Source organism: Melospiza georgiana, chromosome 6 (genome assembly GCF_028018845.1).
Source record: "Melospiza georgiana isolate bMelGeo1 chromosome 6, bMelGeo1.pri, whole genome shotgun sequence".
Lineage (NCBI taxonomy): Eukaryota > Metazoa > Chordata > Aves > Passeriformes > Passerellidae > Melospiza > Melospiza georgiana.
The window spans coordinates 13,452,777-13,468,120 of NC_080435.1; the positions used below are offsets into that span (position 1 = coordinate 13,452,777).

A 15,344-nucleotide genomic window follows, 5' to 3' on the forward strand; every position below is an offset into this window, starting at 1 on the left:
ACTTTTGCATTTTTATACTGTCATTATATTTTAAACCCCAACCCTTCTGGCCTGATTCCTGTGTGCAACTCTCCTGTACAGAAAAAAAAACTTGGCTTTGACTACCCTTTCATTTTTTGTTCCTGAGCCTCTGGTGGTACCAGCAAGTCACTTCTGTAAGCATCCAGGTTTAAATAGCAGCCTTTTTAGCCTGTAGTGGAAAGTGTCCCTCCTGGTCCTCTTCTGCCTAAGGAGGGTTAGTGCAGTGCCTTGCCCTGAGGAGCTGGGAACATAAATGGTAGAAAATGTATTTTCCTGAGTTCCCATAAGGCTGTACTGAGAACCCTGGAGGGAGAAAGGCATCTGAGAAGAAATAAATGTTGGTAAATGGTATTAAAAGCTGCTAGACAGGGAGACGAATGCAAGATACATAGGGCTGTTAAGTGAGGAAGACTGCAAACCTAATTTTTGCCAGTGGCATGACGAATGAAACAAGAAACGTGGCACTCAATAGGGTCGCCTGGCTCCTCATAAATTTTGAATTGTCTGCCTTTGCTTTTTTTTTAATATCCTGTAAAATGAAAAGCTGGGATCATTAAAAGATGTGCTGGTGAAGGTGATAGGAAGTGAGAGAAGAAATTTCCATATTCTGGCCTTAATTTCTCTGATTGTCAGTGATTTGTTAGTCAGTTATCTGGGAGTCAGATATATCTCTAGTTTTTTAAAGTGTAGATTATGTTGTTCAATTTATCTTGCCTGTATCTTTAGAACCACAGTTGGCATGACAATATTTTGGACTCATTCCAATGAAGAAAAAGATTTTAATTTTTCAGCACCCTCTGTGCAGAATGGCACTTAAGCTCCATATATTTCTATAATTTTAGTGGGAATGTAAAGAAGTTGCTGTTTAAAACAAACAGGCGAGGGCCTGCTAATTCCGAGAAATAATTTTAATTAAGAGGAGGAGGAAAAAAATAAGGAAAGGCAGCCCTTTGGTATTGGGCTGGGACTTTCATGTGTGGTACAAAATGACTGAGTGCTCCCAGAGAGCAAACACTCAGTGCTAATGAGAAATTACCAGTGAGCTGTGAGCAGCTGCTTTGCAGAGCAAGACCCATGAATTGGTCTTTTAAACTTTGTCAGTCCCTTCTCATTTCATCCTCAGCTGACTTGCAGCCCTCTAAAAAATGAGTTCTAGATGTATTTGCCATAGATTTGTCAGGTGCCTCAGGAGGCCCATAGCAGCTCTGCACATTGTGTGCTGTGATCCATCCCTGTGGGAGGGTGGTGGGAGCATCAGCATCACATGTGGATTTCTTCTGCTTGTAAATAGGTTAAGGCTGTGTCTTGTGATCTGATTATAAATTCTCTGGAGGTCAGCTGAGGATCTTGTTAAATATCTTGGCCTTTCCATGGGAACCTTCACATTTGAAGTGCATTTTTTTTGGACCAATCCTGTGTGATCCCTAAGAATGGCCATTCTCTTTGGTGGCACTCTGAATTCCAGCCAGATAAAGTCTCAGCTTTCCATTGCTTTCAGTGTTGTCTCTGTTCTGCACATGAGAACACATGAGGTATTTTTCAAGAGGGTGTTTTTAAACTGTGTCTGTCTCCATAAACTTTCCAGGCACAGTTGTCTTTACAAGGTGGGAGAAATGTATATTTAAAGGCATTATTTAAAATAATTCCCAGACAAAGTTCATTAACTTCAGTGAAGTGTCCTTAGACAGGTACCTGAAGTGTCTTAAATTCAAGAAAGACACATAGGCCAGCCTTCTTCCTCCTTGTGGATGCCATCCAGATGTGTGCTTGTTAAAATGCTGTATGAGCATGAGTACGCAGCTCTCAGTGCAGCGGGGTTCTCAGCCTGTCCCCTACAATGTACATATCAGTAGCAGTCACCTATTAATATTGGTGGGAATAGTGGGGAATAATTTACTGATTTCTGCACCAGTTAAACTCATTTAATGGAAGGGTGAGTGTTTCAAACCTGGATATGTCAACCCTCTGAGTTTCATTCCTCTGGCTCACAGCTTTTTGAAAACATAAGCTATGTACTGTCTAGAGAGTTTTCTGTTTAACTTTTCATAACTTTGTGATCAGGTGCCCTGCAATTCAGCAGGTAACTGGTCTGTGTCCAACCCAAAATATTTCAACAGGAGTGTGTACATGACCACCAGTTTGTACTAATAAAATAATTGCTTCCATTAAGCTGAATGTAATTAATGCAAATTAGATAGCAGAGAAAGGTAGGTGGGCAATTTAGCTGCTGTGGGTTTGTTACAGAATTTTGAATGATTTACTTTGTGGCAAAGAGGAAAGCATTGGAAATATTGCTACTGAACAGCCCAGCTGAAAAGGGATCATCTTGCAGAATGGATGGCTGCATGTTAGACTTGTGCTGGAAGCTTTTTATACTTCTCTAAGGTTGTATGACAGGTTATACAGGAGCTGGGAGGGAGGAGGCTTTTTTTTTCCTTCCTCCAGGAGCTTTTAAGGCTTAGAAAACTGAAATATACAGATAAGGTTGTGTACTTGCCTGAATGGCCCAGCAGTGTCCATGGCCCAAAAGGCAGTGATCCAGTGCTTGGAGATGGGGCAGGTCCAAGGCTGGGGCAGGGAGGCAGAGGGTCAGGCACAAGATTTTGTGAACAAGGCAAGGCCCAAGGGTTTGAGCTTCATTACAGCTCCATAGCCAATAAATGTGTTATTCCTGAGATGAGTATCTTCTCACTTACCAGGGCTTTGGTTGTTCTTGGCAGGGATTCTTTCCCCCCATTATTTTTTTCTAACACTGAAAATGCCAGCCTGAGACCAGAAAAACTTTATGGAAGTCAGGAAAATTATAAAACCTTTGTTTGAATTTACCTCAGTGTTTTGAGTGTTGTGTGTCTTTGCAGAAAAGAATGTGTTCATTTCTAGCATGGTAGTGGAAGAGCATTGAAAAAAGTGCTTTCAACCTTGGGTCAAAATTTTCTGTGTTTTAAATGCTTCTGTCTCGTCCCAGAGCAAAGAAAGCCCAACTGAAGCAGGCATAGCTGGGACAGGATGAAGTCTTGATCACCAGTCTTGCTGAGCAGAGCCCAGCCACAGGTGTCCCCAGGCACAAGCAGAAAGCATCAGAACTCTTCCATTTCAGTGCCTTGTTTGAGGAATTCCCTGAAAACTGCTGCCAGCAGCAGTGCTGGATATTGGGAGACTGACAATCAGTGAATTCCTGGTAATTTTGTCCTTGCCACTGCTGCTGTTAGGGATGAACCACAATAGTTCAGTTGTCAGTGGAAGCTAGGGAGGAGGGCAGGTGTGATCCTACACTAATTTTGTCCTTATTCTCACCTGCATAACTGTCCCTGCTCTCTGCAGTCATATGCTGGAGTACAGAATTTACTTTCCTTGTCCTGTTATTTTAAATGTCTCCTAAGAATCAGATAAGATCAAAGCCCCTCAAATGTGCTTTAGATAAATGGCTTGCTCTTTGTAAGCAAAAGCAAAAGATTGAATTGCCTTGACATTTTGTAATCTTTCTGATTTCACGTGCTGAAGTTGAAATGCATTGTGAAAGACCTTTGTCATTTTTCTGCAGTCTGCTGGGTCTCTGAGGACAGGAGAAATATCCTCACTTCCTTGCAGTCTCATTTCTGTATCTGGTCCTGCAACCTTCAGAAGCCTGATATAAGGTTTTGTTTTCCTCAGACTGTGCTGGCTTCTGGACAGTTTAGGCATACTTGCTGCTAAATTATATCTGATGAGAAAATATGAGAAGATCAGATAGGGATTTATTCTCTGGAATACCTCAGCTACATGAGTTGCTCTAGGGTGAAGCTGGGTGACTTCTCGTCAATCAGTACTGTCCTATTCTCCATGGTACTGATCTCTGTTTGAGCTGCTGGAATTTATTATTTGGGGAATGAGCTTTCCCAGCCTTGGCCTCTAATCTTATTTACTCGTGAACAATCTGTATACAGCATTGACACAAAAAAATTCTGTGCCAAGCTAATATGCAGTGCAAGGGATAACATATTTAGATGTCTGTGTTGGATTTGGGAGGCTGTGAAGCTCATCATTCCTGCCTTCTCTTATCAGATAGTTGACTGCAGCATTCTGCTACCGTGCAGCCTGTCAGGAGTAGAGTTATTTCTGTCAAGGGAAAGAAAGACAGACAATTCAGTCCTTTTCTCTTTCTGCTCTGTTGCTTCAGGAGATGCAGAGCAATGTGATCCCTGAGGATCTCTGCAAATAGTGAGATGAGGATATATAGAGAAGGCAAAAATCAGCTACAGGAGGCCATGCATTGAGAAATTCCAGATTCAATTGACTTTTGATATCCCAGGCTTTAAATTGCCTTTTGGTAGTAGGCATTATAGATGATGCTGTCTTAAGGCAGCAGACAGCACCATCAGGGCTCTTCCACGGACACGGCAGGGTGGGGAGGGCTGTTGTCAATGAGCTGTCAAATTCTTACACCAAAATGACTCTTTTGATAGTCACTTTTTCCACATAAATGTCAGAATTAGTGATTCTTTATTGGTGGTAAAGCATTTTGTCAATCATTTCTCCCTTGAAATGAAAACAATGCAATTAATAATGCTGAAAAGAAATGTTTCACGAAGGATTGGAAGATGTACTGATTTTGAGTCCTGGTGAAAAATAGAGTCTTCAGTGTGCCACTGTTTTTGAAAAAATTGTTTTCTGACAAGGCTTCTTTTGGTAAGGAGTTTCACACATCAGGGGAGATGAAGAGGTAATGAGTGGCTGATGTGTCCAGTGGGTCTGTGTGGGTGATGTGATGTGATTCTCCTTGCTTAAAAACACACTCACAGGTGGGACCCAGCCACAAAGATTATGCTCATTAGAGCTCTCCAGCTGGAAGGGCAGGGACTGTGGCTCACACGTATTTTCTAATCTGCATTTGGAGGGTTCCCCACTCCTTTCAGCTGCCTGGCTGTCCTTGGCAGTTGAGTCAGACCTGCTCTTAATCCCAAATTTCAGCCAAGGCTGAACCCTGTGTACCAAGGCACGGAGGTCTTGAGCTAGAGATGTCTTCCCTCCCAGGACACAGACTGCCCTGTTTGTGGCACTTAGGACATGATGAAAATATAATTTATTTAATCTAATCTGTTTAACATTGGCCATACAACCACTGACCTTCAGATATCTGGTTTATGTTTGTGATATTTTTTTCTTCCCCCTGAAAACTGAGCTCTTTGTATCAGTTGGAATGGCTGCAGAAGAGCAAGGAATGTGCCTTTTCATGAAGCTTGCAAAGTAATTATTTATGATACTAAGATGATTGGATATGTTTCAGTGTCAGCACTAGGTATGCATTTTTAAGAATGCTATTGAGACTTTCATACAAAAAATCCACTATATATGTTCCTAGGATATTATTTTATTTGATTAAAGAAAGTATTGACTGCAGTGCTTTTGAATCAACTCTCATTTAATCTTTCAAAACATCTACAGCACTTTCCTGCTTCCAGGACAGGCAGAATTTAAATGAACACCAAGCAAAGAAGGGGACAGGAATATTTTTTTGACATTAGACCTCTTTTGCTTTAACTGGGACTAGTTAGGCTGAATACACAATCACAAGCTCAGAAGTGTTGTGTTGCTTAATTTTTTTGTTGAAGGGAGCTTCTGTAGCAAGAGTTTGAAAAGTCACAGTGTGACTGATGTCAAGTAAGCCTGAAGTTGCACTGGCCTTAAACTTGTTCAGTGCAATAATGTGAACTGACCTCAGTGAAAAATCAACAGCCGCAGTCTTGGGCTAGCAGAGTTCTGGATTATGACAACAAAGAGACCTCGAGTTTTTATCCTTTGAGAGTTAAATGAAAAAGGTAAAAGAAGAAGTTTGTAATCAGTGTTTTGATGGGGTCAGTATGGTTTTAGACACTCTCAACAAAATGGATGCTGACATTCCTTGTTATCTAGTTTTCTGGCAGGCATGAAAAAATTAAGTTCATAAACCAAAAAGATTAATGAAAAAGGAAGAAATCTATTTTAGATTTTAATAATGGTTTCTATGCTATTAATTTTATTTATCATAATTTTATAATTAATTAAGTTTTAGATTTTAGTGTTTTTGCCCATAGATATGTTTCGTTAGGTGAGCAAAAGAGCTTCTCCTTGGCTTCAGGCAAAAGTTCAGAATTGATTTCTGGGCTATGTGTCTGGTCAGTTGTATTTTATATGTAGAACGCTGTGCTAAAATGAGGAAGGATTTACAGCAAAAGAGTTGAAGTCGTGCTGATCTCTAGGAGAGTTCATTAGGTCAAGCAAATTCTCTCTCTCTCTAATGCTATAAATCAAATTAGATCAAGTACACATACAAGCACTTTCTTGGCTTGGAAACAAAGCAGAAACATTGTAGAAAGAATTCACCTATAAGTTTACTCAAATTTTTGTTGGTTTTGTTGCTTTTGGATTTTGAAACTGGAAGAAATGTGGGATGTTCTTCTTTCTAATAAGCTGGAAACAAAAATAAAGACACATTTGTCCCAATGAGATCCTTTTTATTACATAGCACTCTCCCAAGATCATTTGCATTCATGCCTCACTTCTATGAAGTCCTCTCTTAAAAGCTGCTGGGAAATAGACTTTGGATGCATTTTCCCAGTTGTGAATAATCTATTCCTTTGGTATGGATGTGATTTGGATAAAAGACATTATGAGGGAGAGCAGATTTTGTACTTTGCATGGCATTTCAGGCTCCGTGCCTGACACAGTAATGCTGTTCTAGGCAGCAGAAGTGTTCACAAGTGGGTAGGGACACATTGATGCAATCAGTAGTTCATAGTCTCCTTTCCCAGCTAGACTTACTTCTTTCCTGAAAGATCTTCTAGTTCTGTACTTGAATTGTTTAATATATGCAATAGATTTTTTTTTTCCTTCTTGGTACATCTCCTGTACTGAATGTGTGCTTAAATGGGAAGGAATGGCCTTATTTCTTCTGTCTAATCTAATTAATCTGTTTCATTTATTCAGTAATTAGACCATGCATGTTTTTTTTTAAGTCATGAAGTAGAGGCTAGGAGTGCTGAACATCTCTGTTTGTTCCTGTGGAGTGAGTCTGGTTGAATAAAGGGCATCCTCCAGTGTCATCCTCTTCACTTGAAAAAGGTGTTTGAAGTTCACCTTTCTGGATAAGATTCAACCAAAAGCAGGGAAAGCTTGCTGGTAAAAGAAGCATCAAACGCCTTGCAGGCCTTTTGAAAGAGTTAGATCTCTCTGATCTCGCTGGTTTTAGTCAGGCTGTTTCCTTTCGGGAAAGGGAACAAAATCTTGTGATTTCAATAGGGATCAATGGGGCAATCTTTGCTCCATGTCCCTGCAGTTGATGGCATCCCATGCCTTTTGATGGCTTTCACTTTGGTGAAGATATTTTTTTTCAGTACCCATACGATGTCACTCATATCTTCCCCTCAAAGTCATATCTTCCTCCTTGATTTTTTCCCCTGCTTTTGCAACATCTTTGAGATTAGTTTGGTCCTTTGCACTGCACCTCATTTCCTCCCAGACCATTTTCTTGTAGTCACTAAATGTCCCAATTTTCTGTTTTTTTTTTTTTTTTTTTTTTTAAATTGCATTTCATTTGATCCTATCTCCTTTCCAGAGTCTTTGTAAGTCTTTGTTTTTTTGTTTCACAAGATTTTGTTTCCCTTTCCAAAAGGAAATGAAATTTCCTTTGTTAGGTCTTTAGGCATCTTGTCTTTAAGGATTAATCTGTACTCTTAATTGTCCATTCCTAGTGGTTTTTGTTTCTTCAAGTATACTAATTCTGTCTTAATAACTATGGAAGTCTCTGCATTGGCATAAAAACACTTGTTATTCTATTTATAACATTCTTTGCTTAAAAGCCTTGCCTTCAAAACCTTTCAGTCAGTCTTTAATTGGGGTGGCGGGGGATGAGAAGCACGAATAGAGCCACAGCACTTGGTAAATAATTTCTTCTCAAGTTCTCTGGGCTCCTGGAAGAAGGGAAGTGTCACCCTGTCACCTTTTTACTAAAATCTGCTGGTAGGAAGTTATTGGGGTGTTGATTCCCAAGCACTTTGCTTTGGAAGGGGGTCTAACATTTGCACTTGCCAAGTGTCCTGTGGGCTTTGATGAGACTTCATGTGCAGTGGGGAAGCAGTGTGCATTTGTATGTGAGTCTCATCATGATGGAAGTGAAGTGCCACAGAGATGAGTAATGGAGAACGGCTGAGATGAGAGAACTGGGACTATTCAGCTTTTAGAGGAGAAGACTCAGGGGGAATCTTATCAATATGTACAAATAGCTGAAGGGAGGGTACAAAGAAGATAGGAGTGAGGCTCTTTTCAGTGATGCCCAGTGACAGGAACAGAAGCACAGACTGAAACAGAGGAAGTTCTGTGTGAACATCAGGAAAATACTCTTGCTGTGAGGGTGACTGGCTGCTGGCACAGGCTGCCCAGAGAGGTTGTGCAGCCTTGTGGCTGGAGATCTTTAAAAGCTGTCTGATATAATTCTGGGCAACCTGCTCTGGAGTGCCCGTGCTTGAAGCAGACAGTTGGATCAGATGTCTTCCAGGGCTCCCTTCCTACCTCAACCAGCCTGAGATTCTGCGAAGTTAAGTTTTAATACAGGGCATCATGTGGGCAATGACCTGATCTGAGATGGAGGTTTAATTTACATCTGCCTTGTATTGTCCAGTGCTATGCACAGTTACTTCATTCTTTTGTACAGTATTGTCCCACTAATGATGCCTGTTGCTGTTCTACTAATGGGGTTCTTTTTTTTTTTTTTAATTTAATAAGTTTTATAAAATCTTTTCAATTTCTGTATCCATGAGATTTTCGGGTGAACTCTGCTTTGTTTTAAAGCTATAAATGAAAACATAGTTTCTGTGGTTATACAAAAAAAATCAGAAGTATAACTTCCTTTAAAACCAAGATAGTATGCAGGACAGAGATGCTAATGCTCTGTGTTGTATGAAAATATTTTGATTTTAGAAAGCTAATTTAAAATTTTTCTTTTCAGTTTCTTGTATTTTGTTTTTCAATGAACTTCCCCACCTGCCCCCACCCCCAGTATTGGATTTATACATTATATATTCTGGATGTGTAGAATTTATGTACATGTTTTTTGAGTCTCAAGTCCATGAAGTGCTCATATCTGATCCAGTGTTTAATGGGATGAAGTGCTCATATCTCATCCAGTGTTTAATAGGATTCAGACTATGCAAAGAAGCTGATAATGCTGCCCTGTTCTAATGAAGTGCTTGAACAGGGCTAAGTGGAAACATGCTGTGTGTGATGTTCAGAAGTGCCCATGGGAGAAAGGAGCTTAAATCCTATTGAGAGTGAGGAACATCATCCCCCCAGCTTTAGAAAGAAAGTGATGTCTCCCCTTGCTCTGCTGCTGCTGCTATTGGTTGGTGTTGTCATTCTGGCAATTTCAGGAGCCAAGCTGAGGTTTCGTGCACCATCCTTTACAGTCCCACCTTGCCAGGATTTTCTCTATTAGGTTCCAATCCAGTGGGTTTAGCATAGTTAATGAGGGGGGTCTCTTTTGTCCTTCTCAAAGGCACGGTTAGAAAGAGGTTTTTTTCCTTGTGTTTTTTAAAAGATGTGCAGCTTCTGACACCCCGGCCTTGTTTTGCAGGTCCCCAGTGTGCTGGCTGCAGAGAGGCCGCCTTGTCAGCTGAGATCACATCAAGTGCTCTGAACTCCTGTTCCTCCATCAGGTACGTGAGCAGTTGTGATCTATTTATTGATTTGAAATAACTTTCTGAGTAGATAATTACATTTCAGCTGCAGGCCTCAGTGGATGGCTTTGTAGAGAACAGAAATGGCAATCTGCAGAAAGTAGTACAGTTAATATAATGGATCAGACTGGTACCAGGAGATGCTGCTTACTGCTAATGTGGGTTGTGATTCCTTCTTTCCCCTGGGATGTGGTGGCCTGGAAAGACATTGTACTGAGCCCTTTGTGTGAGGGGACTGAAGTGGGAATTGAATTATTAGCCCAGGATCCTCTCTGTTTTTCTTACTGGCAAATTAACTTCATATGATGTGGCTGTTGTTTACCTGAATTCTGAGAACAACTGTATTCCTTCATACTCAGATCACTATTTTTCTTGTTTGATTTATGACAAATGCTGATATATTATGAGAATTCACTGTTCGAGAAAAAAAATTTGAAATAATAAATAAAACCCGAAGTCATGCATGAAATCTGCCAATCTTCATTCTTTCCTCCAAATCTGAATTTTTTTGCACAGCATAGGTATTTTGAATAGGCAAAAAACCCAGGTCCAATCCTTGAAATCATGTTATGAAAACAGTGAAGGTGTAGAAGAACACACTGTGGGAAGGAAAGGAACAGATAAACAGATTATAAAAAGAGGTGCTGCAGCACCTGACAGAGTTGCTGCACCTATATAGTTGATCACCCAGCAACAAATGGCTGAGAGACTGAGATATATTTGGGATAATCTCACAGAGTGCAGCTCCTGAAGTAGACAGAAAGGAAGATGATGCATTGGTGTTTATGTTCAGTCCCTTTGAAAGCCCTGTAGGGAAAAATATTTCTGAATCTTCTGGAAGACTAAAGCTGGAAATAAAACACTGTAATAACTTCCAAGTGGATATATCTGAAGTGGTGAAGCTTTTCAATACAGGCTCAGTATTTTCCCTTTATTTTATTTAAATACTTCCTATTTTGGATTCCTTTAAACGGTTACAGGTGACAGAGTGACCAGTCCCAACCTGAGGAAAGTCAGATTTTGTCAGAAATCCAGAAAGAAAAATAATTTCTGGCTTTCAGTTTAAAAGAAAGTACATGTGATAGCAAATAGCAAGTCCTCACTGTTTGCAAGTCACTGAAGACACTCAGAGAAACAATCACCATGACATGGTGTCCCTTTTCACTGGGAATTGCAGGTGTTTATTTAAGTCCATGTAGGTTTGTGGACTTCTGCAGCACAGGTAAATTGAGGATTTGATCAAGGGCCATAGTGTGAAGTGGAATTGCAGTCCATTGATGTTAATTGGTATCAACTTTTGACTTGATTAATCTCACACCCGAAAAAGGGTGGTGGCTCTTAGGAAGTTTTGCATTGCTTGCTTTTCAGTAATTTTTCTCCTCCTATTCCTATGTCTCTAGGTCTTGAATTGCTTTTGTTTTATAGTGTTTGGGGTTTGTTTGTTTCTTTATTTTGGTTGTGTGGGTTTCCTCCCCACTTTTTTTAAATGTATTTTCTTTGTTTCTGATGTGTATCTTTGAAACTATAACTTCCATGTTAAATTACTAGTGGAATTAAGATCTGTTCTATATTGTTAACCTTACCCTGTGTCAATCAAATTGAATGAATAAAATCTCAGTGATTTATGCTAGAAAATAACTCTTTTTGTTACTTTTTCTCCCTTCATTTTGTCTGTGAAAACTAAAGAACCTGTTGTTACATGGGCCCCTCAAAAGGGCCTTTCTGTCTATGTAGGTTTTGCAATTAAATGGAGCAGGTAGTGTAGTTGTTGGTAGTGTGGCCATAATTTTCCCACTTATATAGTCTTTAATTGGACTAGGGTTTTTTCTTTTATTTACTGAATTACTGTGTCAAACCTTGAACAACTTTGCTTTCAACTCTCAAACTGAATTACAGATTTAGGCCAAGGAGATGCAGCAAGCATAAACCTTCAGCAGTTGGACTGACCCAATTTTATGCATTGTTAGTGATTTTGTTGATATTGTATTGTTATATATTTAACTCTGCAGAGCTTCCAGGCAAGGTTTGAAGAAGAGTGGGAGGCTTTGTTTTCTTTTTTACTGTAAATATTCACACAGGATGACTGTATGATTTGGAGGATACAACTCTTAAGACCATGTTTACTTGCTCATCCTTACAGCATTGTGCACAGCACTACTGAATAAAGTGTGCAGGGAAAAAAAATTTCTATTGCTCTGCAGAAATTTCTTAGATTGAGTCTTTAAGGGGGTCTTTACAGACCTCTTTCTGTGTAGGGCTTTTTGGGCAAACGTGGTGAATGAGTGCTGGGGGCATCTGTTTGGGCTGACAGTGAATGGGTTTGATTATACATATAGTAAGTGTTTGTATTTCATACAAAAGAAATGTGAGTCTCCCAGGTAGCATTTCACCATGGAAATCAGGTAGTGTGAATTGTTATCTCAATGTGCTGTCACTGGGAGGTGAGATTTAACCAGAATAGTCACTTCTGCTGTGCAGACAAGGAGATGACCTTGTGGAGAAGTGGCACACTGTGGTGCTCCTTTCCTGACACAAAGAGGGGGAAAGGCTGCCTGTGTCAGTGTAGTACTTGCACACAGACAAGGAGTCTAGACCAGAAGCTGTCAGGTTGTAGATTCTGAGGGATTTAAAAGGATCTTTGTGCCATGAAGAGGCTTTCTACCTGCTTGCCTGATGTTAGGAATGGAGTTGTTGTGGAGAGGAATAATGCTTCGCTTTCCCTGCCAGCGTTTGTTTTTCTTTAGCTCTTCCTGCTTCTCGTCTCACTGCTGACAAGGAGGCTGGTTTGCCATACTAAACACCTTAGGGCTGACAGGATGGAGAAAACCTACAGGCTCCTTTGACAGCAGTAATCAATAAGAAGTGAAAAAAATCTCACTCTGAGAAGCCCTTTTCCAGCTCTAAATGGCAATGGAAGTCCTGAAGGTGAAACTCTGATTTTTAGCCCAAATTGCGAATGCAAAGGACCAGGAATCTGGAACCAGGGAAAATATTTGCAAATCAAGAGTTTCTTGCTGCTTATCTATGTGCACTTCAACCAAGGGGAGAGCTGCATTGTGTGAGACAAATGCCTCAAAAATGCCTTCCTGAGCCCATGAGCTGGGGCTTTGCTTATTGCATCCCCCAGCACTTAGACTCATAGAATTGTTAAGTTGGAAAAGACTTTTATGATCATGTATCAACCATTACCCTAGCACCACCATGTTCACCACAAAACCATGTCACTTGGGGTGCCTCATCCACACATTTTTGAGACTTCCAGGGATGATGATTGCAGCACTTTACTAGGCAGCCTATTCCAATGCCTGACCACCCTTTAAGTGAAGAAGTTTTTCCTACTATCTAATCTAAACCTGTCCTGGTGCAACTTTAGGCCATTTTCTCTCATCCTGTCACTTGTTACCCACCACTCACCACCACCTCTGGGCCCAGCCATACGGTCAGTTTTGTACCCAGTGAGCAATGCACCCACCCAAAGCCATGAGCAGCCAGCTTCTCCAGGACAGTGCCATGGGAAACAGTGTCAAAGGCTTTACTAAACTCCGTGTAGACACATCCACAGCCTTTCCATCATCCACTAATCACATCACCTTGTCTTAGAACATCAGGTTGGTCAAGCAGCCTAGCAGCTGCTTTTCAGAAACCCATCCTGGCTGGGCCTGATCCCCTGGTTGTCCACTATGTGTCACATGCTGGCACTCAAGACAATCTACTCCATGACCTTCCCTGGCACCCAGGTCAGGATGACAGGTCTGTCCTTCCCAGATCATCCTTCCAACCCTTCTCTATCTGGGCATTCCAGTTGCTGACTGCAGCCAGCTGGGAGCCCCCTGGTTCACCAGGACAGCTGACAAATGGTTGGAAGTGGCTTGGCAAACTCTTCCAGCAGCTCCCTCAGTGTCCTTGGGTGGATCCTATCAGGGCCCATAGCCTTGTGTATGTCTAGGTGTGTAGCAGGTCACTGATCTGTTCTCCTGAATTATGAGGGCTTCATTCTGCTCCCCATCTCTGCCTTCCAGCTCAGAGGGCTGGGTACCCTGAGGATAACTGGTATTATGAGAGGCTTGCTGCAAGGGCTTTCATTGTCATACTGCAAACTTCTCCAAAGTTTCCACTTGCCTTATGAGAGATGGTGAATTTCTCCAATTCTCTTCAGAGCCATTGGAAAATGAGGAAAACTTAATCAGAACTCGGCAGAAGGAAGGATCAGAATTAGATTTTTAACCTAACAGGTCTGGTTTATTTTTAAATATAAGTAAGTCATTTCTATGGAAGAAAAAAAGTTTTTTTCTTTCCAAATAGATTTAATTGTGAGCAAGTCACATTGAAAGTGTCAATAACAACTAGTAATTACAAATGGGGATAGAAAGAAATTCCCAGAGCACCTGGTTAATCAAAAAAAAGAGGCTGAAGAGTGTGGTATTTTTCATGCTGTATTATAGTGATAATGGAAAGTCATTCAGAGAGCACAATAGGAAAAGTTAGGTTTAGCTGATATATTCCAGTTTTATGACACTGAGTAATTGTTAATACGGACTCTTACTGTCGTCTTTGTTTTGCAGGAAGCAATGCAAGCAAATAAATATGTCTGGATCCCATATTGCTGTTTTACTCACAACTTGAGCTGCTTATTTGCTTGATATGGAGTTTTTATTCCCTTTATGTTAGTTGTGCAGCTAGGGAATTTGGTGGTAATAAAAACAGAGCTCTTGCAGCACACTCTGTGCTGATACATCTCAATGTTTTGAGGAGCATGCGATAATCTCACACTGCAGATATGGGACAGGGAAAGCAGTTTGCCCCCATGGTCACTTGGCTGGTAGGAGAGCTGGGATAAGGATCCCTGGCCTTGAGTCTCTCAGCACAGGGCTTCCTCTGTCTGGCCATGCAGCCTCTGCTTTGGTTTTTTCATAGAACTGGTAGTGGTATCATTCCTCCTAAGGGTGTGGGGAAGGTTTTAGATATTAAGCAGGTATCTTCCTGTCAGCACTAAATTAATTTTAAAGGGGAGATACAAAAATAGCACATCCTTTTGTGTTAGATATCATATGTCCTCTGGAATCATCTTTGCCAAATGCTATTAATGGCTACTCAAGAGATTCATTCTATTATCTTGACTAGCTTATTTCTAAAGTAGTTTGACATTTTATTTGTCTGGCTTATCTGTTGTTGTAGAGAGATATTGGTTTATTACCCTTTAGAAGGCTGAAATGTTAACCAGGAAATATGGGAGCTCCTTTCATTACTTTTTTACTATGAAATACGATCTCTCAGACTGGAGTGTCAGCTCTGCAGTAAAGGAGAATTCTGGCCTTGCGCTCAAGATTTGACTACAAACAGTATCCCAGACCCTCAGTGGGAAGCTACTTCCCACAGAAGATGTGGGAATTCTTCAATCCTACGAAGCAATTTTAAGCCCTGCACACCTTACCTCTCAAATGGGAGATGGAGGTTGAGCTTTTTCTTCCTCTGGCCCTGCCAAGGTCCCAGTGTCTGCAGTCAGGGTAAACAAGCACTGCAGGAAGGGAGCTGGAGTGAAGCTGGGTACCTGCTCCCAGAGCAGACCTAGCTGTGTACAGTAGGACAGATGTAATTTAAAATATTCACTGGTGTTGCTGCTGGATGTGTACTGTTGGC

General features: G+C 40.8%; 1 protein-coding gene across 1 annotated transcript in view; it reads left to right on the plus strand.

Annotated features, from left to right (window-relative positions):
* TSPAN4 (tetraspanin 4) overlaps positions 1 to 15,344 on the plus strand; it is a 420,715-nt gene that overhangs the window by 139,860 nt on the left and 265,511 nt on the right. Inside the window, exon 3 of the mRNA XM_058026126.1 lies at positions 9,605 to 9,686. The gene's annotated coding sequence lies outside the window, so the exon portion shown is untranslated. The remainder of the gene's footprint in view (positions 1 to 9,604; positions 9,687 to 15,344) is intronic.